The 24,755-nt window shown below is 39.6% G+C and overlaps 1 long non-coding RNA gene across 1 annotated transcript; it reads left to right on the top strand.

Moving 5' to 3' along the window:
- The first annotated feature begins 1,267 nt into the window (after positions 1 to 1,267).
- On the top strand, positions 1,268 to 22,474 carry LOC142362417 (uncharacterized). Its single transcript, XR_012765063.1, has 4 exons — positions 1,268 to 1,321; positions 4,845 to 5,585; positions 10,540 to 10,639; positions 22,303 to 22,474. It is a non-coding gene; the product is annotated as an uncharacterized LOC142362417 (long non-coding RNA).
- Positions 22,475 to 24,755: the final 2,281 nt, after the last annotated feature.

The raw sequence follows: 24,755 nt of genomic DNA, 5'->3' as shown, positions 1-24,755 counted from the left end.
CTTGTTTGAACTTGTTTTTGCTAAAAGAGTCGTGAGCCATCAAAGGTGCCCAACTCTTCTGTGAGTTGGCAAAGTACCATGAGGTGCTACCTTACTGTCGAGTCTACAGCCAGTAATGCTTGGTGAAAACATGGCTGTTACTTGGAAGTTTTATCTGGTGAGGCTTCCTATTCCTCAGCCTTGTCATTATTTTATGTTTAATATATAAGTATACAAATAAATATTAAAATAGCTTCACTTTGTCACATGGAGGCATCTACGTTGCTATGTTCAGACCAAGAGTGGGGTTCCTGGACGTTAACAAAAGCGGAGACTGAAGTTTCTACCTTGTGGTGTCCAATGTTGCCACCAAATGTGCTGCCACCAGAGCACATGCCCTGCGACACAAGAGCAGCTGGGGACACGAGAATTAGCCGTACGCGACAGCTCTGCTCTGCAGTACCTTCAGCCCAAGGGGAGGGTAGGCACCTACAGGGACCTGGCAGGTTGACATTTCTGTTTGTCTGTTGGCTTCCCAACAGCTCGAGAGGGGAGAACATTAGAAAGCTGTGAGGAGATACCAAGTCAAAGATGTGCTGTGCTGGCCCGGGGAAGAACAAAGAGTTTTGAATGGCTCTAATTGCATCTTTAAGAATGTTTTAAACGCCTTTTTTTGTCTGTTACAGAAAAGAAGTAGTTTAGAATTAGAAGGACTTTTATATTTATTTTAATTTTGTCAGTGAATACATTTTGGTTTTACACCTCTTATGCCTTATTATTGGGTATTTTGTCTATTAATATATACATCACCCACTGACTATCAGAGACATAAAATGTAGCCATTAACTCTAAGATCTAAAAGGACAAATTTTCAATAAATCAGCCATGCCTGCTGATACTTTCTGGGCTCTTAGAAAACTATTTGAAGCATGCTGTAAACATAGAGGAGGGCTCAGCAAGTTTAGATGGCCTGAAATGTGCTACTGTGTGTTACTGTAAGAACACTGTTTGGAGTCTTTTGCTGCCACATACATTTTTTGGAAAATAATTTCCTTATGGGAAATGCAAATCAGGCGCTATATTTTGATGCCATAGTAGGGCTGCGAAGTCAAAGAGTAGGCCTCCAATGATACAGAAATATTAAGCACAGGGAAAGGGAAATGAGTGCTGTGCTACAGCATTTGTTACTGCTGAAATTTAACTCGTGATTATGCCTTAGAAAGTTAAAATCCAGACACGATGGGCAGTCTCTGTTCCCCCTTCTGTTCCCAGGTCATAAGGTCCTGCTGGACTTTCCTTCTTCTCTGGCATTCCCAGGAAGAAGATGAAGTTGTCAGCTTCAGTAAGTAGAGTGATGTTTCTCTTTTCCTTCAAACCTCAGTGGTATGAAATTTTCAGCTCTCCTCATTTTTAAAATGTAAAAATTTATTTCTCCTGGTGGATTCCCCATGTGGAGAGATTTAAAGAAATATATGAAGCACATTCATAAAGAAGAACAAGCAAACATTCCCACTCTCTCAATTACTTTTGATTAAAAAAAAAAGTATTTTTGAACAAATCCCATAATTTGAGGGCTGCGTCAAGGTCTCAGAGCCCCAAACTGGCAATGTTGCAGAGGTAGCAGGGTGCACTGTGGAAAGAGATGGCAGGAAGAGTCATGTAGTTGCCTCAATCCACCTTCCGAAAGGAGGCTAAGAAAACCATCTTTGAAGGGAGATTTGGTTAAAGTTAAATTTCCTGATATTCCCAGATTACTGGTATGTTAGAGCCAAGAGAGTACTCAAATATCTCAAAATAGAACTCAAAATACTCAAAATAGGACTCCGGTAGTACAAATAATAACATTCAAAGCAGAAATAGCTCGTGCTCAGCTCCTCACGGTTCCCGTGCTGAGCCCGGTGGTGGTGGGGCTGCGATGGCAGCAAGGCTCAAGTGTATATTGTCCACCCTTAGATCTCTGCTGCTCCTTTGGGCTCCCCAGTCTCGCTCCGGATCACAAGATCTCTGTGGCACCTGTGGCAGCGCCTATGGTCAGACTGCCTAACTGTTTTGTCAATATAAATGGCAGTATTTGTATGTCGGGTCTGAGCAGACAGAGTAATATTTTGGCCTTGGCTTGATGCTATCATTTTAGAAAAGTAGTTGGAAAAGGCCCACGAGAAGTTTAAAGTGCATGTGTTCTGAGAAAATGAAATATTAGATATATAGTTGTTTACACTAATGGTCTGAAACATGTTATCATCTCAGAAGGGCTTTTGCTATTGAACCCTGCAGTGTGTTTTTCATGAGGGGATTACTAGTTTTCCCCCTGCCCCCCCTCAAAAAAAAACAAAACAAAACCAACAAAAAACAAACCCACATGAATGTTGTTAGTAGTACAGTTACCTCAGTCCTAAGATGTGTTTCTCTGCTGTGGCTGACAGTGTGGGGGAGATAGCTGGCTAAGTGGTTCTTGGATTTTAAACCACAGAAGACTGATCATGAGTCCAATATTCACTTCTCAAACTTGGGAGGAACTTGATTTTGATCTCAGGAGAGGCACAATGCCTGTGCTCATTAACATCCTCGTACAGGATTTTTTTTCTTTGAGGGGAGGCTCCATAGGAATGCCATGGTGTGCCTGTAATATTAACTCCTTTTATCTGTTTCTTTCTCAGCTTTTTAGTGTTGCAGGTCATGGCCTGAAACTGGTAATATTCCAGGACAGGTTCTGGGTATGCCCGTGATAAAATACAGTATACGTGATGGACAGCAGACCCTCAGCTTTGCTTTTATAAGTAATAACATTGTTTGCCTTTGTAGAGCTGTTAATTATTAGGAGTTTGCAGTATGCAAGACAAAATTTTGGTTAGGAAAAAATAATTTACATTGACCTGAATATTCAATTTTTTTAGTGATTGGTAGGCTTTGATATGCACATGTCTTTATGGGTTGCTGTAAATCTGGCAGTGAACCCAGCTGACTCTGGGGATCAGGTGGATCAAATGAACTCTCTGGAACACAAGAGTATGTCCCAAACCCACCTGGATTTAGCAGAGTGTGATAGATCATGGCTCAGACAGGGGCTTGGGGAAACTCACAGTATACTAAACAACCATTGCTGTGCAAGGAGGCAAGTCAAAGTGGTGCCTTCGTAACACACAAATGGATATTATAATAGGTTTCTAGTGGACCATAAGACATAAAACCAATACAAATGATAGTCAGACTATGTACAGGGCTGCTAGTGGAGTCATGGTAATAATGAACTAAAACCAAGAACAACTCGGAAACCAAATCTTATCTAGAAAGTCAAGTACACATATTTCCACTGTTCTTACTGGATTTCTGAAAAGCCACTTGCAGTAAAGGAGTTTTGTCTCCATAAGTTTAAGTGGAGATCAGGCACCACGCCAGTAGCAAAAATGTGCTGTAATTATGAAACGAAAATAATTTTTAGTGGAAATTGAAGTCGCTTAGGTCTCAATCCTGCAAAGAGTTTTATGCTTGTGTTTAATTAGTGTTAATGTTTCTAAGTCGTCCCATGATGAATCCTATTGATGAAAACGGTGCTGTTCAACTAGGGTATAGCTAAGCTTACAAATGTGTCCTTCCAAGATTAAGGCTAGGTTCAGAACAACTGTACAGATTCATTTTCACTGGAGATCTCAGAGAAGCCTGAATTTGGAGTTAAAATTTACCTGCACTGTTTTATTGCCTCAGATACTAAGAAAAAGGCTAGACATATTAACGTGTTTCTCCGTATACTAAGTCATACACAGTGCTTGCTCCAGTGCAGAAGAAAAGGTTTAAATTCCTAATCATTCTGCTGGTCTGATTTCCACCGTCTTGCAGCCTGCCTTTTGCACCAACTAAGGCATTTCCACTGTCCCTCAGAGAACAGCAAAGCCAAAGCACGTTAATCACAGTAGCCACCCGCTTAGATCATCTAACCAAAGAACAAGAGCACTACAGCAAAGGAACATTTGGTTCAGGTAGCAAATAACACATATCAGGTATTGAGAAGATCAGTATCTCAGTGTTCTGAGAGAAGGTAATCTCTGCTTCTCCGTTGGCTATCATGAAATGGTCAAATATTCTGAATTTTAGTTCACACACTGCATTTGTTGTAACTTGATATTTTTCCCCAAATAAAAACTAATGTGGCAAGATGATGTTTGTCCCATTAGCAATGTGTAAGTGAAGCTCTGCCAATAATTAGATATCTAGGATACATTAAACTGATCAACATTTTAAATTATTAAAAATATTAATAAAGAGCACTAAAGAGGTTTTTTTCTAACTAAGAAAAGATTTTCTGATGAAAGTGAGAATTTATTCTGTATCAGTGAACAATTCTATGTGCTAGTGCTGAAAAGTCCATAAAGATAAGTAAATTTCCAGTTTATAAGACAACCTATATTTTTCTGGAAGAACGTCTATACTTCATAGACACATGCACATAACTATTCTTGTAAGCAGTCTTGAAATTTTGAATTTGTATTACAAATTTTCCTAACGTTCAGACTGTCAAAGTGACTTCTTTTGCTAGGAGCACTGAGGTCACAAACACGAGGTTTGTGTGGGTGCTTGTCCATGTGTCTATGCATGCATGCATTATGCCAGATTAAGAGCAGCGCTTCTCCTGCCTGGTCTCCTATCTGCCTTTGCTCAGTTATGAGCACAAGGAGACAGATTCACTTGCTGATGTTCTAGAAATGCATTTCTTTCCTGGTTTTGATGCACAATGAAGGCTGGAGAAAGCTTTATTTTTGTTTGAGAAATCATCTCCATTTTCTCTTCTTAGCATCTTCTCAGTAGCATTTTACTAACCACCAATGTTGATTATTGTTAACTACTTGCTTCTCTCTCCTTTCTCCCAACAGCAGCATGTCATCCAAATCCACTGGAGCCATTCAGAATGAACCCTGTCAAATATTAACACACATTCAAAATGAAAAAGAAAGCTTCCGTAGTGACGGGACTACTTTTACACAACTGGTGAGAACCAGTGCCATGAAGAGGTTGGAAGAGGTCAACATGTTCTAGCAACCTTGCTATGCTAACCATTGCTTTGCAGAGACCCTCCCAATGGACTTACCCCAGCTCTTTTTTGTGGTCAAAAAGTAATTTTCCTGACAAAACTTTAAGCCTGCCACTGTGTCTGCTGTCAAACTATGAAGCCTTCCTTGGGCTTTCGTGGGATCTTACTGACCTGATGCAGCGTAGGATGGCACCAGAAAAGAAACGTGTGTTGCAGTAAGAACTGACACTGAAAGAAGGAGTAATTTTATCCCCTTCCTCTCATGGCTTTTTTTTTTTCACTAAAGGGAACTTCGCAACATAGGTGACAAATTGGCTGGTGTCTTCCTCGATTGAAAGCAAAAAGTTAGTGGAATGAAATCCACATCTGCCAATGATTTTCAAGGTAAAGTGAAACCTCAGATATGACAAGAGAGATCATATTCTGTATTGGTGGGCAGGTGAAGTCAGAGACAGAAATCGTACCCTCAGCTTTAGTTCAGATATTGGCACAAACCTGGCTGAACAGAAGAGGTGATACTCCAGTGGTGAAGACAAAGCACCTTTCCTACCGTCCGTGGTTCATCCAGGAGATCTCTTCTGATGTAGGTAGCTGATTTAATCTGAAGTGTAACTTCATCTTATACACTTGCTTTTATTTCCATTGTAGTGGTTACAATGAGAATAATGTGATATATTAAAAGCCAGAAGCGTGTTAGATGTGGACTTTATTCTCTCTGCTGTCTTACTGTAAAGTACTGAGTCAGGCTGAAGAGCTCTGTGCTTTTTTCTTTCAAGCCTCTGATTCAAGGTGGAAGTCTTGGTTCTTGTATTTCAGGTATCAGCAAGCATTCCGTGCTGAAGACCAAACAAGGCATCCATATTTCTTTGAAAGAGGAAGAGAAAGAGGGGACCAAAAGTATCCCTTGCTGTTAATGGACTGCTCTGAAGTATATACCGTAGGCAGCATAGAATAGAAGTAGTCACCTGAAATTTGATTTCCATAGTTGCCATTGTTGTCCATGGTTTCTACAACCATGGAAAAATCACACCGTATACTTGTTATTCGGTTTTACTTCCTCAAAGTGGTAAAAATAGTACTCTCTTTATCTACTTCAGAGGGGTGTTGTAAAGACAAACATCTTGAGTCTTGTCAACTGCTAAGATCCTTCTGTGTGCAGATAACCATACTGTGTCTTCAGGGGAAATTGCTGTAAAGGCCTGTGAAAAGGCTTTACCTTATCTCGCTGCTGTTCTCCTATCAAGATACCTATGCCATCCTACCTTTGCTGGCCACGAGGTACTTGCAGTGTTTTGTTAGGTCCATTTGTCTGCTTGACCAGTGTCCATTTGCTGGTGCTCTGGTGCCAGAAGTTTTCACCAAGAACTGAGATTGATGCCTGGCAAGAGAAAGGTGGAGAGTTTGAAGAGTGATCCCTGGTGAGATGAGTTCCTTCTGTGCAGAGTGAAAATCATGAATACATTCTGTAGGATAGTCTGGCTGATTTAAGCAAAAAGGTGGGGAGAAAAAAGCAACCACCACTGGGCTATGAAGGTAGGAACAGAAGGAGCATAAGATGCATTGAGTGGGAGGGATAAAATGTAAAAAAACAGGGTTGGTGCCGTTAAATCTCACAAGACCTTGTGTTTAACTAGGCATATCAAAAGCTGTGTCTTCTCCAGCACGACGTGTGTTCCTTCCTTCCCTTGCTTGGTATTTAGCCTTTGCTTGTGATGGTGAATCTGTCAGGTCACCCTGGTGCTTTGCTCCAGCCTGTCTCGCACACAGCATGTTACCAAATTGATGGCTGCTCCTCGCCTTGTGACTCCCAGCTCCTCTTGGCTTTAGCACAGCGAGATTCCTCTGATCTGAATGTCTTCAGCTGTTGTCCTCCTTGTAGGGGGCCTTCATGTTTGGCAGCCACTGCTGGATCAGGCCCATGCAACTGTTACCACAGCTCGCCTTCTCCAGCTTAGCTCCGGTTTATCGGAGCCCGAGGATAAAGTCAAAGATCTTTGATCCAGATGAAGCCACAGTGCATGTGACAAAGGCATTGGCAGCTGTAATGCAGAGGGACCCAGGATAGGTTTCATTAGCGAAGGGGTTGAGCAGAAGACGTGGAAATTGTTGCACTGCTGGTTCTGAGAGAAAAACATTCTCTAAAAATAAAAAGTTTTGCTGTTGATTTATATTTCTGTTATAGGCTTATCCTGTTAGCTTGCTCTTAGAGAAGAGCTACCTGAGGTACGATTTATTCATTTTAGAAACTCTCCTCCTCCAAGAAACTTGAAACAGTGGAAAGAACAAAAGTTGGGGCTATGTTTGAAGGAGAAATCTAGCAAAAGCAATATTCAAGGCTGCATGCAACGGCTAACTCTTCTGGAGTGCAACAGCTTAGCGTAAATGGTTGAGGAATGCTTCTCTCTCAAACAGAGGAACTTCAAGAGAGCTATAACAGCCATTTTAGAGGTTTCCCTGAAGCAACTTTTCTCCCAGTTTCTGTTAAGGTGATGTTTTGAGAGTTGTAAAAAAAAAAAAAAAAAAAAATTTAGGAATGATTCTCTAACATTCAGAATTTTTTTTTTTTTTTTGTGTGGGTATCATGGAGAAGATAGGAGATGGTAAGTGTAGTGAGGGCTGGATGGGTGTGAGAGGCGTGAAAGGAAAAGTTAGACCAAAAGCTTGCAGAATGCAGGACGCCTTCAGACCCATGAAGACACCGCTGCTGAGTCAGGCCTGTGGCTGTGTGCGCACCCAAGAAATACACGTGTGCTGATAGAAAACAGATTTAAAAGGTAATGGTGAAATTGCTTTAGAGCTCCGCATGTGTATGGAAGTTTGTGACTGGTTGTCAGTGATGTCATAACCGTATTTATTATAGCTCATAAATGGATGGGTCTGACTGTTTTCCTTATTTTAATGTATAAATTGCAGTTTATAATGGCAATAAAACACGCCAGGCTGTGCAGTTCAGGGTGATTATTGCATTTCTCAGGTGGTTAAAGTTACTCTAACTGCCTTTCAGCTCAGATTTCAATAGTATTTGCCCAGTGTTCAGACCATTTTTACTTGTGTTTTTATGTACAAACCTCAAATTAAAGTGTTTTATTGCTTTTTAATTAAAATGTTGAAGTGTAAAGAAGAAATGGTCACAGGCAGATAGAAAGTTGCAGTAGTAGGTGTTTTGATGTAAAAGGGGGTATGTATGAGGAGCTAGATGGGTAGAGGAGAGGCTGCAGGTCCTGTCACTGTGTCTGGGTATTTTACAGGTACCCACCAGTGGTTCCAGTAAACACACGGTTGAGTAGAATCACCTGTGAGCCAAAGGTATTGGTGTCTACCTCATAAAACCTAGAACAGAGCAATTACAGACTAAATGGCCGTGAACCCTTCATTAAGTGCTCAGCACCAATGTGCCCTCCTGGTTGAGACTGAGATGTGCTGATGTTCCCCATGTGGTAACTTGTCAGTGAGACACTGACCACCTCACGTGTGGCTGACTGTATAAGGCAGACTCCACATCCAGTGGCAACGGCAGGCTGTTATGGGAACATAGTTATTCTGGAAGAAATAATTTCCTGGGTATATGAACGAATTAATTCACCAGTTTGGCCCATGTTCAGGGTGAAATGTTTGCTTATTGAAATCCTTTTGGATGACGTCATGTCTAAGTATCTGCTGGCTAAAGCAAAGCGCTGAAATTCTGATATTACGTGTGTTCACTGAGTGGTGGCAGCTGTCTCTGTGCTAAGGGAACGATGACCCCATAGAGAGTTAAGGATGCTCCATGTTGCTGTGGGGCTGACGGACCCACAGTAACATCGTTCCTCTACACCCTTCTTGACACAGCTCTACTCCTTCTCTTACACCGGGACAGCACCAAGTCCTGGACCAACCCATTCGTGAAATACCCTATTGCTGGAGGTGCCTACCACGGACCAGTGAGGCCCCTTCCTAGCTTGATCCTCCAAGCTTCTGACAGGGAATTGAAGAAGAGTGGCAGAGCAGGACATGGCATCTATGAGGCCTTTTGCTCCTTTCTAAGGCCCCAGTGCTGACAACAGTTATGGCCACTTCTCAGGTTTGTGGTCATCTCTGAGTCTACACAAGCTTTCTTCTTGTGGCTGGGCCATCGTAACACTTCAGGTGTCTTGATATTTACAGTCATATACTCCTTTCCATGATTAGTGTGGGGTTGGATAGCTGCACAACTGGGCCAGGCTCTTTAACTGGGATTGTCTCTTGTTGTACATCTTTACAGGAACTAGTGTTGGAGACCTGTAGTTCACATCTTGTGGGTACAATTTTAAATAAATTAAAAAAGGAAATCATGCCCACAACAGATAAGGGCATGAGTATTACATGCTTCATGGAGGAAAGTTAAATTAGGGATTGGACAGGAGGGTTGGACTTGATGACCCACAGAGGTCACTTCCAACCCCGACCATTCTGTGATTCTGTGATTGAACCTCTCAGTAAGAAGAAGAAGAAAGAAAGAAAGCCAACTGTTTAGGGAGTCTAATTTTACACAAAAAATGTCCATAAAATAATTTTTTCAAAGCAGATTTTTGCTGTTGTTTCCCACCTCCTTGTCTCTATTTCTGTGCAAAATATCCCTCTTGCATACCTCCCTTTTCTTCCCATACAAGAATGGAAGAAATGTTTAATGGGAAGCAAAGCACATTAGGAATATTAAGGAAAAATTACAGTATATACACTATGAAATGAAATGCATCTTTTGTGGATAAATCCCCCTAGAAATCTTATATTTCCAGGCATCCACTTGCATACCTTCATGTAACAACTTATACATTCGTAAAACATTCATTGAAAGCAGCTCTGCAGTTTTATAGAAAACAACATGCCAGGGATGCAAGAATCTTGCCAGTTCTGTGAAAAATGACACCAATTAAAGCTTAAATTGCTTGTTTTCTCATAAGGTACATATTTTCATAACTTTGAAATCAAATAATTGCTGCTTTTATATTAAATACAATAAAACAAAAAGGATGCTAGTTTGGAGGAACTGCTACAAGCATTTTAATATAATTTTCCCACCATTTAAAGTCACAAAATATGGAAAACAAGTCAAGTATGCAAAGTTCCAAGGAGATAGAGAAACTCCTTCAGATTATTACATCATTTGTCATTTGTGTCAGGAAATGTGTATGTGATTTCATTGTTTGATTAAATGCCAGAAAAAGGCATATTGCTCTTATCTAACTGATTACAGATTTTATTCATCTGAAAAAGTATTTGTTCGTACTTTGACATTAGAAAGCAATATTTTTTTTAATGGTCCAAACAAGAATTTTCAAAAAAATATAATCCTAACTTCCCAGGCTTGCTTTTTATTTTGTATTAACAATGCACTGTACTAAAATTTCCCATACTGGAACACAGTCCCTAGTGGTTTTTAAGCTATAAACTGAGTAAACAGTCCCTTTCTTATTGAGTGTCTGTGTGAATGCATGTTGTTTCTGGAATACATCATATTCATTTGCAGAAACCCTGTGTATGGATCTTTAACACTTTTTTTCCCCCTCTTTTTTTCCGAGGTACCTAAAATAATAGCTTTTTAAGACTAGTGCAGTCATATAACTTGTTGGGAAAAGTACACCATGGCTCTCAGTCTGAATTAAACATGTGTCATTGTGGGTAAGTTTCATTTAAAATACCTATATCTGCTAATTTTTTAATATGCTAATGCTATGCTGTTGTACTGTCTCTGAATTATGTTAGTATGTTTTTGGCAATGCTGCATTATGTAGAGTATAAGAAAATCAACTAAAATATTTCCATTTCAAGTTCCTTTTTTCTTTTTTAAGTGCATGTAAGGGTTGCACTTATCAGTGACAGTTTTTGGACTCTCACCATATCAGGGTTGACAAACTTAGCTTTGCATACTGAAGCATCCTTTAAAAAAATACATAAATAATCTGAGGACAAACAAGAAGCTTCATCTGGGGACTCTGAGGTCGGTTACCATTGGTCTGGCCTCCATTAACCCACACAGGAAATCTTCCAGGATCCTTATTTTATCTTGAGTGGGTGTTCCCAAACTATCAGTCTTTTATCTTTTTTTTCCACTAAAATAGAGACAGAGTTTCCTTTAAGAGACATGAAATTCATCTGGTAGAACATTTTAAAAATGTTTACAAGTCACAGAGAAATTTGCAAAGAGAATGGTGATATTTTAAATTGCTCTATTAACAAAACTCTGCCTAAATTTGGAAGAAGGAAAAAGAAGATTTGAAAACTTAGTAAGCGATTAATAGCCAGATATTAAAAGACATCTAAGCGTTCTGGGTCGCTAGGGAAAATAAACTGCTATGGTATAATGAGATCCCTACAGTCTTGTGATCAGTCTAAAGTAACAAGAATGTAATACCAATGGGTTAACTAATTATATGTATATATTTAAAAAGTCTCTCAGTAGTCTGAATCATGTCCAATATGAATACTGAAGATTACATGATCTATTATTAACCTATTAGTGTTACACTTTCAGTGTGCTTTGGCAATGAGGAACGCTAACGGGAGTAAACTGTCTGAAATACGTGTCTTTTTAATAAAGTAGGTAATTTTTTTGTTGGGGAGGGAGAGTGTATCTTATTTACGGTGTCATTTTAAACTCAAGTTACAACGTCTTAGATTTAAGAGACAGGCCAGTAATTCAGGCAAGGGTGTCTCCTGCAAGGAGACAGAGATTAATGCCATGTGTACTGATGATTCTCTGCCACAATTTAGGATTCTGGTGGCGCCATGACGCCCCTGTTTTTTATGGTGGTTTGCCAAGAGAAAATTGCTTAAACCAATTGTGACTGCATTCCTGTTATACTTTTACACAACCACATTTATGTACATAAATAGAATAATGAGTATTTTTTAAATGATCTCTAGTTCCAGATTCACCTACTTTGCATAAAATGTCAGGCGCAGGAAGGAGGGGAGCTGGAGTTTTGTCTGTGTTTTACTTCTTTTTCTCTTTTCTTTTTTTTTCAAATGAGAAAGGTTTTCACATGAGAATACACTTTTCTCCCCTCTCCCACCCCTTTCTCCATGACAACTGACCACAATTGAAGTAGATTCCTCTTAACATACTGTAATGCGAGAATTTTCTTTAGCTGGAGGGGGTTTTATTCCCCAAACAGAAAGCTATTCCACTTTACTGCATAAAATGTGAATGCGAAGATTAAGATGGGTACTTTTGCCAGGTGAAAACTGGCATGGGGGGAGCTTGAAGGCCCTCAAACCCATAATACGCTTTTAAGATTTTACAGGTCTTTTTAAGGTTGAGAACGGCTCGTAGGCTAAAACGTTCTGAGCTAAGCAAATTATATTCTTCTACTGCAGAGAGTTCACTTTAGGCACACAGAGTATTTTAAGACATTTTGGCTAACTTCAACTGCTTTTATCAGTTGACTCGTGTATGAGTACAGGTACTTATACAGCATTCATTATTTTGGTTTCAAAATTTTGCAAAGTAGGCATGTATTATTTTTTCCCATTCTATGAAGAGAGGTTGTGGAGTTGTCTATTTTATGGTGTTGTTTTTGTGAAGCTGCTGTAGGTCAATAAAACAAGATTTATTAGAAGCTTTCAGAAATGTTGGTATTCTAATCATTGCTATATTTTTAGGAGCGAGTCTCTTTCTGTTGCCTGAACCACTTTATCTGTCTCCAGGAGTTCGATTCTTGGTTATGTTCCTATCTGAAGGCAATTCTCAAGCGCAAGTGTGTTCATGTTGGGTGATGGAGCCCACAGAGCATGTTTGTCCCTCTAAGGATTTTGAAAACTCGTAGTAAAATGGAGTACCTAACTTGATATTCAATGGAAGGAGGGCTGCATGTAAGGATGGTGGGCTTGGAGGTCGCCTCTGCTTCTGCTTTGCTGTACTTTGAAAGATTTGTAATTATTTTTAAGTTAGTGGTTTCCTACTGTGACTATGAGAACTACGGTAATCCATCCTGAAACTTCTGAGTGACAACGTCATCATGTTTAAATATTAATCTGGCTGGAGTGGATAGAGATGTATTGCTGTAGCTGGGAGACAGTAATACGTGTATGTAAAGATAAGGTCTCTGTCTGAGGCCAAAAAGAACATCCTCCCTTAGTCCCTGGGAATGGACAGCTTTTGGCACGTGGCATGGAGGAATCTGATAAATAATCTTCAGTGAGAGTTAGAGTTTTTGTTAAGAACTATGTCAATGAGTTTGCTGAAGAGCGAGGTGTTGTTGGGTACTATCTTGCAGCTATTGCAACAAACAACAGGGAGTTCACGTAGAACTTGTACAAAGCAGATGACCGAACCATATTGCTATTTTTACGGTGTTCATGGTAAAGAGGTGTTTACTAAGCAGACCTCTCTTCTCCACACAAAAAAAGGTGGTCTCCACTATCTCTTTGTGTTCTTTAACATAATATTTTGGTTTGGAAATTAGATTGAGTTAAAATTATTAGCTATAGCATTTGAAAAGTAATTTCCTCTTGATGTGCAATTAAGGTCAATGTTTACGTATAACTTCAACATCATATTAACATAGGCCTTTACTGCTACATTTGGTTCCTGCAGTTAATATATCCAGTTGTATCAATACTGGCTGTTATACTAGTGCAAGTACATGGGGTGGTCTTGGCAGTCACTTTCTCTTGAAGTTGGAGAAATCTTCTGGCAAAGTGAAGAAGGTCTAGAAGATTAAATAGTTTGGCAACCAGGGCAGAAGTAGAGGTCTTCTGGCAAATGAGGGGGGATTACTGTCACTGGAAATAAAGAGGGTCTAGCAGTGCGGAAGGAGAAAGAGAGAAACAGGACCTTGGAAAAGAGATGGAAGGGCCAAGTATACAGAACATAAAGGTCAAGAAGAAGATTGGCAGGAGAGCAAAAGAGTTTGCCTCCAGAGAGAAGCGATAAGGGATGACTTCTTAAAATAGAAAGTCCAAAGAGTATCATCAAAGGATTTGGCTGTGGGAAACCTGTCCAGCTACAGAGGCAGCAAGTCTGAGATGTTTATTATTTTTGATTTTTGGGAATGCTGCAAGATGTAAATCAGTCAATTTCATTAAAAAAACATGTTTAGCTTCAGACTAACAAATTTGCCTTTTCAAATTTTCTTTGGAAAACTTCTAGTGCAGTTCAAAAAGTCCTAATCTAGAACCCCATTTTATATCAGGGTCTTGCCATGTCTGGGTCACAAATTGCTCAGCTATTTGAAAGACAGCTGAAAATGAGGGTAGTGGGATAATTTGCAGACATATGGAGCCTTGTAATAATAAAAAATTGTAGCTTGAATTATGAAATAAGTATGAAGTAGTAACTGTATTTTAGCCCAGTCTGACTCTTGTCAGTGGGTGAAATTTTCAGACTTATTCAAATTTAACTGCTCAAGTACCTTTATGAACCCCTATTGCATGCATATCACTACTTCCAAAGTCAGGACTTCCTGTTAAAACTTTGCACCAACAGGTAATACCTGTTACTTTTTATGAATTTGAGAAAAGTGCACATCAACTACTGTTGCTGGAGAAACACTTATTTCTGACATAATTATGATTGATATCTTGATTCGTCATTCTTTTGTTACTTCTTGTTTGTATAAAATCGGTTTCTGTCAGTTCTGAAGTATGTTACCTCAAGGCCCAAATATGGAAGATTACTTGCAAAGGCAGCTGTACAAAGGACTTCTCTTAATGAACGCGTTTACGTTGCTTTTGTGCTTGTATAAGTAATTTTTAATGTAAATACCTCAGGTCTGCCATCCTGTTCCCGGAGGAGAGATAGTCCTCGTGCAGGAATGCAAAAAGTTAATACATTGCTGCTTCTGCTTATGGCTGTGCAGCTTTATTCGATATGATATTAAGTGATAGTATGTTTGCTTTTCACTGGAAGAGATGAATAGTGTCGATGAATACTATAGAAAATAACAGAGCTGTAGACTTTTTCAGGTGACTGCTCTCTAGACTTACTCAAGGATATTTCCAATTTATGGCTGTCAGGTATATAGAGAGGACACGCATATGATTAAGTACTGGTTGGGTGTTTATGAGAGTTATTCCTGTTGCCACCATGGGCCTTTATCTTGTGCCCTGGCTTAAAAGGGAATTAACAAAATCTAACCCTAACACACAAGATGTTTGACACTTGTCAAGTTGCCATTGTAGCCCCATAAAAATTTGATACAACAGTTCTGATCTATTTTACATCCATAATAAAGAGAAAAAGTTATCATTTTACCGAAATACAGACTTCAGTCTTGAGCCCTATGATGAGAGTTTTGATGTTTCAGCATTGGTACGTAAGAAGGAAAAGAAGTTCAAAATGTGCTTGAAACGAAACTTCCATTTACTGATGATTTCTAGCTATCCCAGAGTCAGTCCTGTGTACTGGGACAATTATAATTCAGAGTATTTCAGAGGAAGAGAGAAGCAAAATATTTTGACGAATTTACTCAAGTTTAACAGAAGCAAAGGTGGATACTAGAGACTGGCACGTGTCTGAGTTTCTGATGGCTGGATGAGAACTGTGTTGTAGAACAATAATCCTACCTAGACTGCTTTCACTGGGATCAGAGTCCATGTCTGCTGAATTTATGCAGGATTTCTAGTTAACCATGAAGTTTTGCCCACCATCTGCCTGCCAGCCTCCCCTGTGCCCACTGCAAACCATGTCCTGTAGCTGACCCATCTGTGGCACAAAGAGTCACCTGAATGCACCCCTCCAAGAAAGCCAGCCACCTTCCTGCACCCACGTAGCCTTTCTTCGGGAAGCTGATGTGAGCATTTCACATGGAAGCATATTTTGCACAGGTGATAAATGTAAGCATTCATCATTTCTCCAGTGAGGAGCAGGGCTTTCAGGGCGGGCTCTGGGAAAGCAATACGAATCAAGCCACGCTGTCGTATTCGGCTGATACAGCTGTTTGTTGTACAGCCTTTCTCTCTTTGCTTGGACTGTTGCCACATATGATTTAAGCGTGTTTGGAGTCCTGGTGGGTGCAAGAGTCTTGCTGGGCGGTCTCTACTGGGACCAGTGACGGAAGAGGGCATCAGTCTTGCTCTATAGTTGACAAATTTGTGCAACACAAAAAATAAAAGTTAAGGGTCTTCAAAAGGGGAGCCTGACACATAATGGAGATAGGGCTTTGGGCCTGGGTATGTCAGGAACATACTTTTAACACAACAAGACACATGTAACCAGGCATGATACACTGGCGTGCTGACACGTGAACCAGTGCATCTGAAACAAAGGCAGCTTGCTGAAAATCGTATAGATTCCCCTTGCCCTGAACAGATTTCGGTTTACAAGATTTCATGATTAACATGCTTTCTAGAATATTTACTACTTTCTGAAGAGTGAGCTTTTCTTTTTTAAAAAAAAAGAAATGGAACACACACATTCTTTGAAATGTTGCCATAGGAAGGTCATATATTTAGGTGTTACATATTAAAATATTGATTTTTTTTTAAATATAAAACCCTTGCTTACAATAAATACAATGCAAGTCATAACCTTTATTATAAAAATATTTCAGTGTTCCACTGTAAAGGGTCATTAACATTGCTAAACTGTAGAATTTGATCATTAGTGGAGGATACCTCATTTTGTTTTTAATAAGGCAGTGATTTATATAGAAACTTATTAAGAAGCAAGATATGGCTCATTTCTGATCTCTGACATGCTTAAAAGATGTTGCAAATTAAGGAATTGATCCTGTAGATAGCTGAGCTGATATGAAGAAATGTCAATAAACAAAGTGCTCGCTCTGTCGCTGGCCTTTACCTTGCACTTAAGTAGATGCACAGCATGTGATGGAGGAAACTGCGACGGCAAAGCTTTCCTGATCCCAGCCGTTTCAGACTTATTTTTGTTTGTTCATTTATTCTGGACAAATTGTTGAGCATTTTCCTGTGAAGTGGAGAAAATCTCATCCTCAAGGGTACACTGGGACGTTCTCCTCTGCCATGTCTGTAAGGAGCTGGCTTTGCACCATCGCGTACTCGACTAGCGTGGCCAGGCTGCTGGTGTGTGGGCAGCCTTTGCATGGGGGCACCTGGGCAACTGCGAATGTTGGGGAGGGCTGATAGCAACTAAGGTGAGAGTGGTCACAGCTACGAAGCCTAGCTACAGCAAGGAGACGGTGTCTACATACACTGGCTCCTCTGCTGCTTGTAGTGAGGGCTGGAGTTCATGAACCTCTTCAGTGGAGAAAAGTGTCTGAATTTCAACCATGCAGTGGTAAAGTGAGTTCAAGTGAATGGCTTTATCTGTCCGGGTAACTTAGGATGAACTTAATTAATATGTGACCCAGGGTGCACTGCTGCACTTTTCCAGGAGTGACTTGACCAGAAGGTTTGTGCTGGGGTAGTCTTGGCTCTCATCAGCATCTCCAGTGTTTGCAGAGCCACTTTCTAACATAGTGACAAGAAATAGTGTCCCTTACAAGGATGACACAGACCACCTGCCTTGGGACACGGGTCTACTTGCATGGCTGGGACCTCCTGAAATGGGCAGAGTTGAGGTCACTGGGTTGAAGGCTTCTCGAGGTAGTAGCAGCAGGACCAAGGACATCGAAGGGAGAGGAGTGATGCATAGCAATTAATACAGCTGCTGGAAATGGAGAGTTCCTTGGGGAAAATGGTTTGACTTCGTATATGTCACTTTATGTGTGCAGAACTGGACAGTGTGATGAAAATGTATTGTTGTATGTTCCCCAAGAAAAATTCAAAAGGGGGAGAGAAAAATTTCCTTTGCTAGAATGATCCGGTTATGCATGCAGTACTTATTAATATGGGTGACTTTGGGTTTGTTTTTCTTATTTTATTCTTTTTAGGTAGTCCATGTTTTTCATTCTTTTGTTTGGGAAAAGCCTGATAAAAGAGAACGTACACTTCATGTGTAAAAGAACATGCTAAAGCTTTTTTATTCATATGTGACACCTGCTTATATGTCATTTTATATGATTTTTCTTTTTAGATTTTATGAGCTGAATTTTAGTGCTCTTTAAAGTAAAAGTGATAGCAACCAGGTGCATTATAGGGTAGATGACACCACCCTGCCAACACACTTACGTGAATAATTCCCACCTTTCCAGTCTCTGCTGTTGGTGCAGGCTCAGGCAGTTCTGTTGTGCTGTCAGTACATCAAAGGCTCTCAGACAGACACCGCCAGTCTGATTGTGAGACCGTACGCTATATTTCATTTCTCTAAAGCGATAAACTGATTAACCAAAAAAACATTGTTTTTCCACAGACTTTACATTTCTGTTTATGTAACTTTTCTCTAATGTTTTTCGGTTCTGATGAGAATTAAAAGAAAATGAAACATTAAACAGAGGCACCTTGCTTCACCTGCTTTCTGGCTTAGTCATTTGAAGCCTTCCCGTGGCTGTTCCTATAGCATCTGGAGGAAATGCCTGTTAAACAATCAACAGTAAATATATGTATTTATGAGAATAACAAGAGGAACAAACTGTCTCCCATGCAGCTGCTGCTGCCGGTACCTCCACAAGCCTATCCCTGCTTAAAGATTTAAAAATTGTCTACAGTGATTTAGTTGTTTTGTTTTTTTTTTAAACACCTCAACACAGTTCAAGCAAAGACATTTGTAACCTGAGATTTTTTTTAAAAAAAAGAAAGCTTTCTGTTTTTTCTCTGCAAGCCTTTGATCCCAGCTCTCCAGTCGTGGGAACAAGGAGAAGTCATCTTCCGTGAACTGTGAGTAGGAAGCTGCGAGGGAATCGGCAGATGAGTTTGAATGCTAGGCCTTGTTTATACTTGGGGATAAAGTCATTTGTGGTCAGTAACCAATGCAGCTGAGCTGCTGCAAGCTCCCGGTTCACATCAGATGACATTGCTGGAGTGAAAATCGGGGGCACGCTCGGCTGCTGAAAGGGGCAATTTCTGCCCTGGCCATGTGCGTGGGGGCATTTCTCTCCCCGCGAGATTGGGGTGAATCCAGACCAGTGCTGACCTTATGTTCTCGGTCCTCGTGTTTCCAACGTGTCAGGTTGGAGCAGCGCTCTTTGGGCAAACGGAAAACTTCAGAGAAAAAGGGTTCTGAAGAGATTGATCAAAACCATAATTGTAGGGGTGTAGCAATAAACAGCCAAGCCCGAGCTGCAGAAAAGAGCTGCTCGGAGCAGAGCGGCTGCTGCTTGGTGTTTCTCAAGGTCCTAAAGAAGACAACAATCAGAAGATAGGAAAGTGAAGGGGGAGGGGGAATGCCTAAATTGCTGTGATGATCTGTCCGGGTAAACATTTCAAACATCTGTCTGCATTTGGAAATATCCTGGGTTGTGCTCTGAAAGTATTAAGACTTTTTCCAAAGGTGATTTTATTGTCAACTACTATTACAGTAGATTTATTTTTTTTTTTCTAGGAGGCACATGGTTAATATCTTTCTGTGCTTCTAAATATAAACTTTCTTCCCAGTAGTATTGTCCAGGTCTCATTCCTTCTCTATTTCTCTTTCCTTTTTTCTGCTCTTCTATTTTTCCTTCTGCCACTATCTGTGTGCGTTGGATGAGGCTCTGAGTTACAACTGGACTCTGTGAGGCTGGATTCTTTTTGTGATCTGCACCGAGTTATACCAAAACTTTCTGTAAAGTTTTACTTTCGTGGAGTGCTATATAGTGACTTTTTACGTGTCTAAGAAATGGAAACATTTTGTCTCGTATAAAAAAAAAAAAAGAAATATTTTTATACTGTGCTCCATTCACAGACCACATCAGAGGTATTCTAAGAATAGAATAGATCAAATATATTTTATGGAAATATAATGAGAAAAGGATGTGTTCCCAAAACTCACTCTGAACAAAGGAATGCAACATAGTCAGGAATACTTTAATGCGCCTAACAATTTTCTCATGTGAAAGGCTGAAGGAACAGCCTTGGTTTGAAGAAATCTTCCAATTCTCCCCAGGCACCCTGAACTTGAAATCAGAACTAGGAAAGCTATATATTACAAAAAAGAAAATGTATGGAAAAAGTGACTGAGGGCATTAACCATAAAAGACGTTTTGAAAAGAAAAATAACATCAATATGAAACATTTTGTCATGTTTCATTTCATTGATCATATATTTATTTTATGTGCTCTGGAGCGCTGAAGCTTAGATGTAACTACATTTCAGGAGCCTCATATTAGACCTGTCATTCTCTTTGTGGTGAAAACTAAATAGTGAGGAAAAAATAAAATAGATTGCAACTATTAGATTTGGGTTGGATTCCATCAGATTGTGCTTAGAAACTTCAAAAACTGAACTTGGAAAATGAGACATAACATTAACAGCTATTAAAGGCACTGCCTATGTGACAGATAGAGAAGTAGGAGGTACACCTACAATGTAAAATTGTGCATCTTTTCCACAGTAATGCAATATGTTCACCTTAAATAGGCCTGTAATTAAAACTGCCAGTGTTGATTAGATCAGCCATGTAGGAAAGATGCATTTGTATTAGTTCTAATTAAATCTATTTTAAACTAGTTGAAGTTACAGTTAGTGGTGGGTTTTTTTCTGTTTATTTTTGTTTCCACTCCCTGATACAATGGCATGTATTTCAGCTACTGGATATAGCTCCCAAGCTGTACAGACCTCCGTTTCAAAGGCTCAATCTTTTCTCTAGCTGGTCTCTAATCCCAGGTTACTTCTCCCTTGGCTCTGGACTTCTTTCCTAGGCAAAAACCCGGTATGATTTAAAATAGGGTTGTTACAGGAACGTGATGGGTGGGATCCAGCCACTGTTAGCATCGTTAGAAATTTTTTTAGCATTGGTGACGAAAACGAAAGTGTTCATCATAAGTCAAGCTCTAGTTACTGGTCTTAATGTGTTTTCCAGTGTATATCAGGTTGGCTGAGAAGTTCATAGTGGGGAGAAGCTGGGACAGGGAAAGGCAGGAGCACGGGTAGCTCTGGCAGCCCCTGGCACACTCTCACAGCTTTCTCTGGTGCTGGGTGGCATTTCTCCCACTAGGCATCTTTGAAGCTTGCTGGTATCAAGCCCAGTGAGATACACTGTGTTTGCAAAACTCCCTGTAGGAGTCTGACACCCTGCTAGAGCTGAAAGTTATCCTCTCCTCGAATAGAACAGAATGAAGATTTGGCCCTAAGTGGATATTTTCATATATATATCGAGCAATGCAATCTACAAATGCTAATGAAGTCCCACAGAAGTGGCAATTTATGCAATGGTATTTTATGCAGTACATGTCTCTGAACAGGCTTGCAAAGGTGTAACTCCAGGGGAATAATATCAGCCTTTCTCTTGACTCCCCATCCATCCTCTCAGTGCAGAGGAGATCATAGGTGTAAAGAAAAAATGATGAGGTTGGAGCCTTTTGGCTGCTCTGTAGCTTCGAGCAGTGCTGCTGGGCTTTTTCCTTCTTGTGGTTCTGGTGGCTTTGTATGGGTGCATGCCAAGACTGCTTTCTCCAAGGCAGGATGTGTCTGGAGCACAGAGGTCCATCACTGGGGAAGTCCCTGGGATAGGGTGATGCCAGAGATGCTGATTCATCTCTGGGCACAGCATGGTTCTGCTGCTTTGGACCTCTCCTTAACTCCCCTGGTAGCCCAGCGTGCCAGGATTGATGCTCATGGCTCTGTGTATGCCAACTTTTTTTTTTTTTAAATAACCTGAACGCACGGGAAATGTCCAGGAACTGAGAGTTCTGTGTTTAGGCTTGTAATGCAACTGGAAAAAAGTAGTTGTGCTATGTTTTTCATATTGATTTTACTTCTCCTTGGTGCAACATTTTCGATTTAAATGGCAGCAGACTGAGGCACAGAGTGGGAAAAAATGTTCTGAGCTACACAACTGGGAAAAGAGCCTGATTTTCTGATTTTGTGTCCATGTTATCCAATTAAATTTTGTCACTGTCCTGTGATTTCATGTCCAGTGTAGTATTGCTTCCACAGAAGAGCTAATTATGGAATAAGATAAGTACGAAAGTGCTCATATTTAATTAAGAATATTATATAGTATATCTAGGAAGAAGATTTTTTGCCTAAAATTGTTTTAATTAACATGAAAGAAAAGCTTCCCCTGACTTTTTATTGTCGCAAGATAGAGAGAAAATTATTTCATGCTAACATTGGACTATATTTAGCTTCCATCTCTCTATCTACAGAAAAAAAATTGAAAATTAGTTTGTTAGATTGTATTGCTCCTTTTTATCTCATAAGGGTTTCCTTCAAGTGCCATTAAATAGTGATATAATCTTTAGAATATTAGTTAACAGATGATAAATATTGAATTTTTGTTGTTTGGTTTGTATTTTGTCCTTTTTGTATCTCTTCACTGAGGAAGAAATGTTCAACCTTCCAGGAACCTGATATTTTGGACCAAATCCCTCTCTGAACAGGTTGTATGCTGCCCTTTTCAAAATCAAGCTATCAGAAGATGCCCTTCAGCAGAAGTGTTAAGAGGACTTGGTGAGCTTAACATGTTTCGCCTGCTTAATTTAATTTGGAAAAATTCAACCAGAAAATGAAGTTATTAACAGGTTGGTACACTCAGAGATAAGATGATGTCACAGCAAAGCAGTCAAGTGGGTTGCTTGTCAAAATATAAAATATGTATCTGTCAGAATCAAATGATAGATAAGCTGTGGCTGGGCGTAGGATGCAGTGAAAATAGTGTGCTAAAAATTGAAACCGAATCCCACCAGTCTGGAGCACAAGCTTTTAGTAACTATTGTGGTGATCAGAAATATAACAACTCTGGGGACATGAACTGTACTGCTTAAGCACGGTACGTGTAATTTCTTGGCACTGGTAGGCAGAAGCACGTACATCAGCACTAGACCTCAAACAAATGGCAGAGACCTTGGAAGTGTGGCTGCTTCAACAGATGACTTTCAAATGGGGACAACCCATTAGCTCAAGCATGCCAAAATGAAGATTAATAAATCTTTCTCCGGGTAACTTGGGAAACTTTAAGGCCTTAAAATGTGAAAATGGGGTTTGTCTAGGCAAAGTGATGAGCTTTTTGTATGAGAGAGGTTCAGATCAAAGACAGGAGTCTCCAGTATATTTTCCAGGAACACGTACGTGTTGTGTCTGTCACAGGCCTCTTCCTGCCTTCTGGCTTGCCATATAAAATAGCTGGCACCAGGAATTTAAAGTTAATAAACTAGGAAATTATGAATGGTAAATTGGAGTCTTGTATGAGCAAAACAGAATAGGCTACTTAGCAAGGAATGCAGTTGAACTCCCAAATACTATGATGGCAAAATGAAAGAAATACTATTATAACAAATGTCAGTACTGTGCTATCATTGAATTTGGGAAAATGATCCCACTTATTTGTAACTGCATTCACCGCAGGTTGCAAAATTGAGCTTGAAGACTGTAAATTCTTGGGGGCAGCCCATGAAATCTCTGTTTGCTCAGGATCTTCCACATTGCGGGGTTTAATTGTGACTGGGAACTCTTAGGACTAACAGGATACAAATAATAAAGTCCTAAATAAAATGCTGCTTTTATATTTAAAGGTCAGAAGGGACTACTCTGATGTCTTGATCTGTAGACCATAGGGCTTTGTTTAGTAATACCACCAAGATATTTCTAATCTGTACTTCAGCTTAAATACTTTCTAAAGCCTCAGCCTGAGAGATATTCATCTTCAGGAAAAAAAATAAAATTGTTCTGATGTTAATTTTTTCAGTATTTAAAATATTTCTCATTTAAATTTCTTTAGCCTTAACTTCTAGCCTTTGGATTTTGATTCTTCTTCTTTACACTTGAATAAACCTAGCTTCCACCAAAAAAATTTTTTTTTATAAATGGAACAGGTGAAGTTTAAATCTCTAAGGTGAGTTCTTAAAAACTTTAGTGTTTTTTTTTTTCCTAAGTCACTTCCAGGGTTTTTGCCATATTTTATATGGTGTGAATGCCAGAACCAAATGTTGCTTTTTTTATAATGACTTCCCCAACCCTGTACACAGAGGAGACAGCAATTTTCTGCTGCTATGTGTTAACCTCCAGTTTTATGTACTCAAGGACCACATTCACCGTTTGGGACTTCATGCTGTTGCGTTTGTGTGTGCTATGTTTACTCTGTATCATGCTATTATTTTATTCAGCAATAATTGTAGTAGTGATATAAATTATCTATGTAGCTGCTATACATAAGTTTACAACATCATAGATATGTATCAACTTCTGAAGATGAAGAGAACATCCTTTCTTTGGTTAAAAACTGAAAATAAATCTCAAATCTCCCAGCTTGAGGCACTCTGTTTTAGTTGTGTAATGACAATGCCTTCGTAATTGAAAGAAAAAGAAAAAGGAAATTTGGGAGACTATTGGTCTACATGTGGTACACTTTTTTTTCCCAAATTGAAAATAAAAAAAAGTCCAATGACACATTTGGGCTGAAACAGTGTTTGCTGCACATGTTTTATATATGTGGGTTTCTTACAGGGATCACGTGTCTTAATTAGGTAATTTATATTGTGTTATCCAAAGAAGATGTTCTTGTTCATTTGGATACACAATACAAGTTTCAAGAAAACTTGTTAGTCCTGTATTTACAGAGATTAGTGCATGGATATGGAATAACAACTACAAATCTAACCCTGTATGCTGGTACAATTACCTTCTATATTGCTTGCTAGATTACGTTCCCTGGACAATCAGTGTTGTTACATGCATATATCTACGCACACAGAGTATTGGTAGGGATAAGTTGTATTTCTGTTAGGCCTTTTTAATTCTCTTCCTGAAACTAAATATGCTAGCTTTACCCACTGGGCAACTTTAAATGCAATCTCCAAA

Source organism: Opisthocomus hoazin, chromosome 9, assembly GCF_030867145.1.
Source record: "Opisthocomus hoazin isolate bOpiHoa1 chromosome 9, bOpiHoa1.hap1, whole genome shotgun sequence".
NCBI lineage: Eukaryota > Metazoa > Chordata > Aves > Opisthocomiformes > Opisthocomidae > Opisthocomus > Opisthocomus hoazin.
The sequence above is the reverse complement of the archived record's forward strand: the minus strand, read 5'-3'. Positions and strand labels throughout refer to the sequence as shown.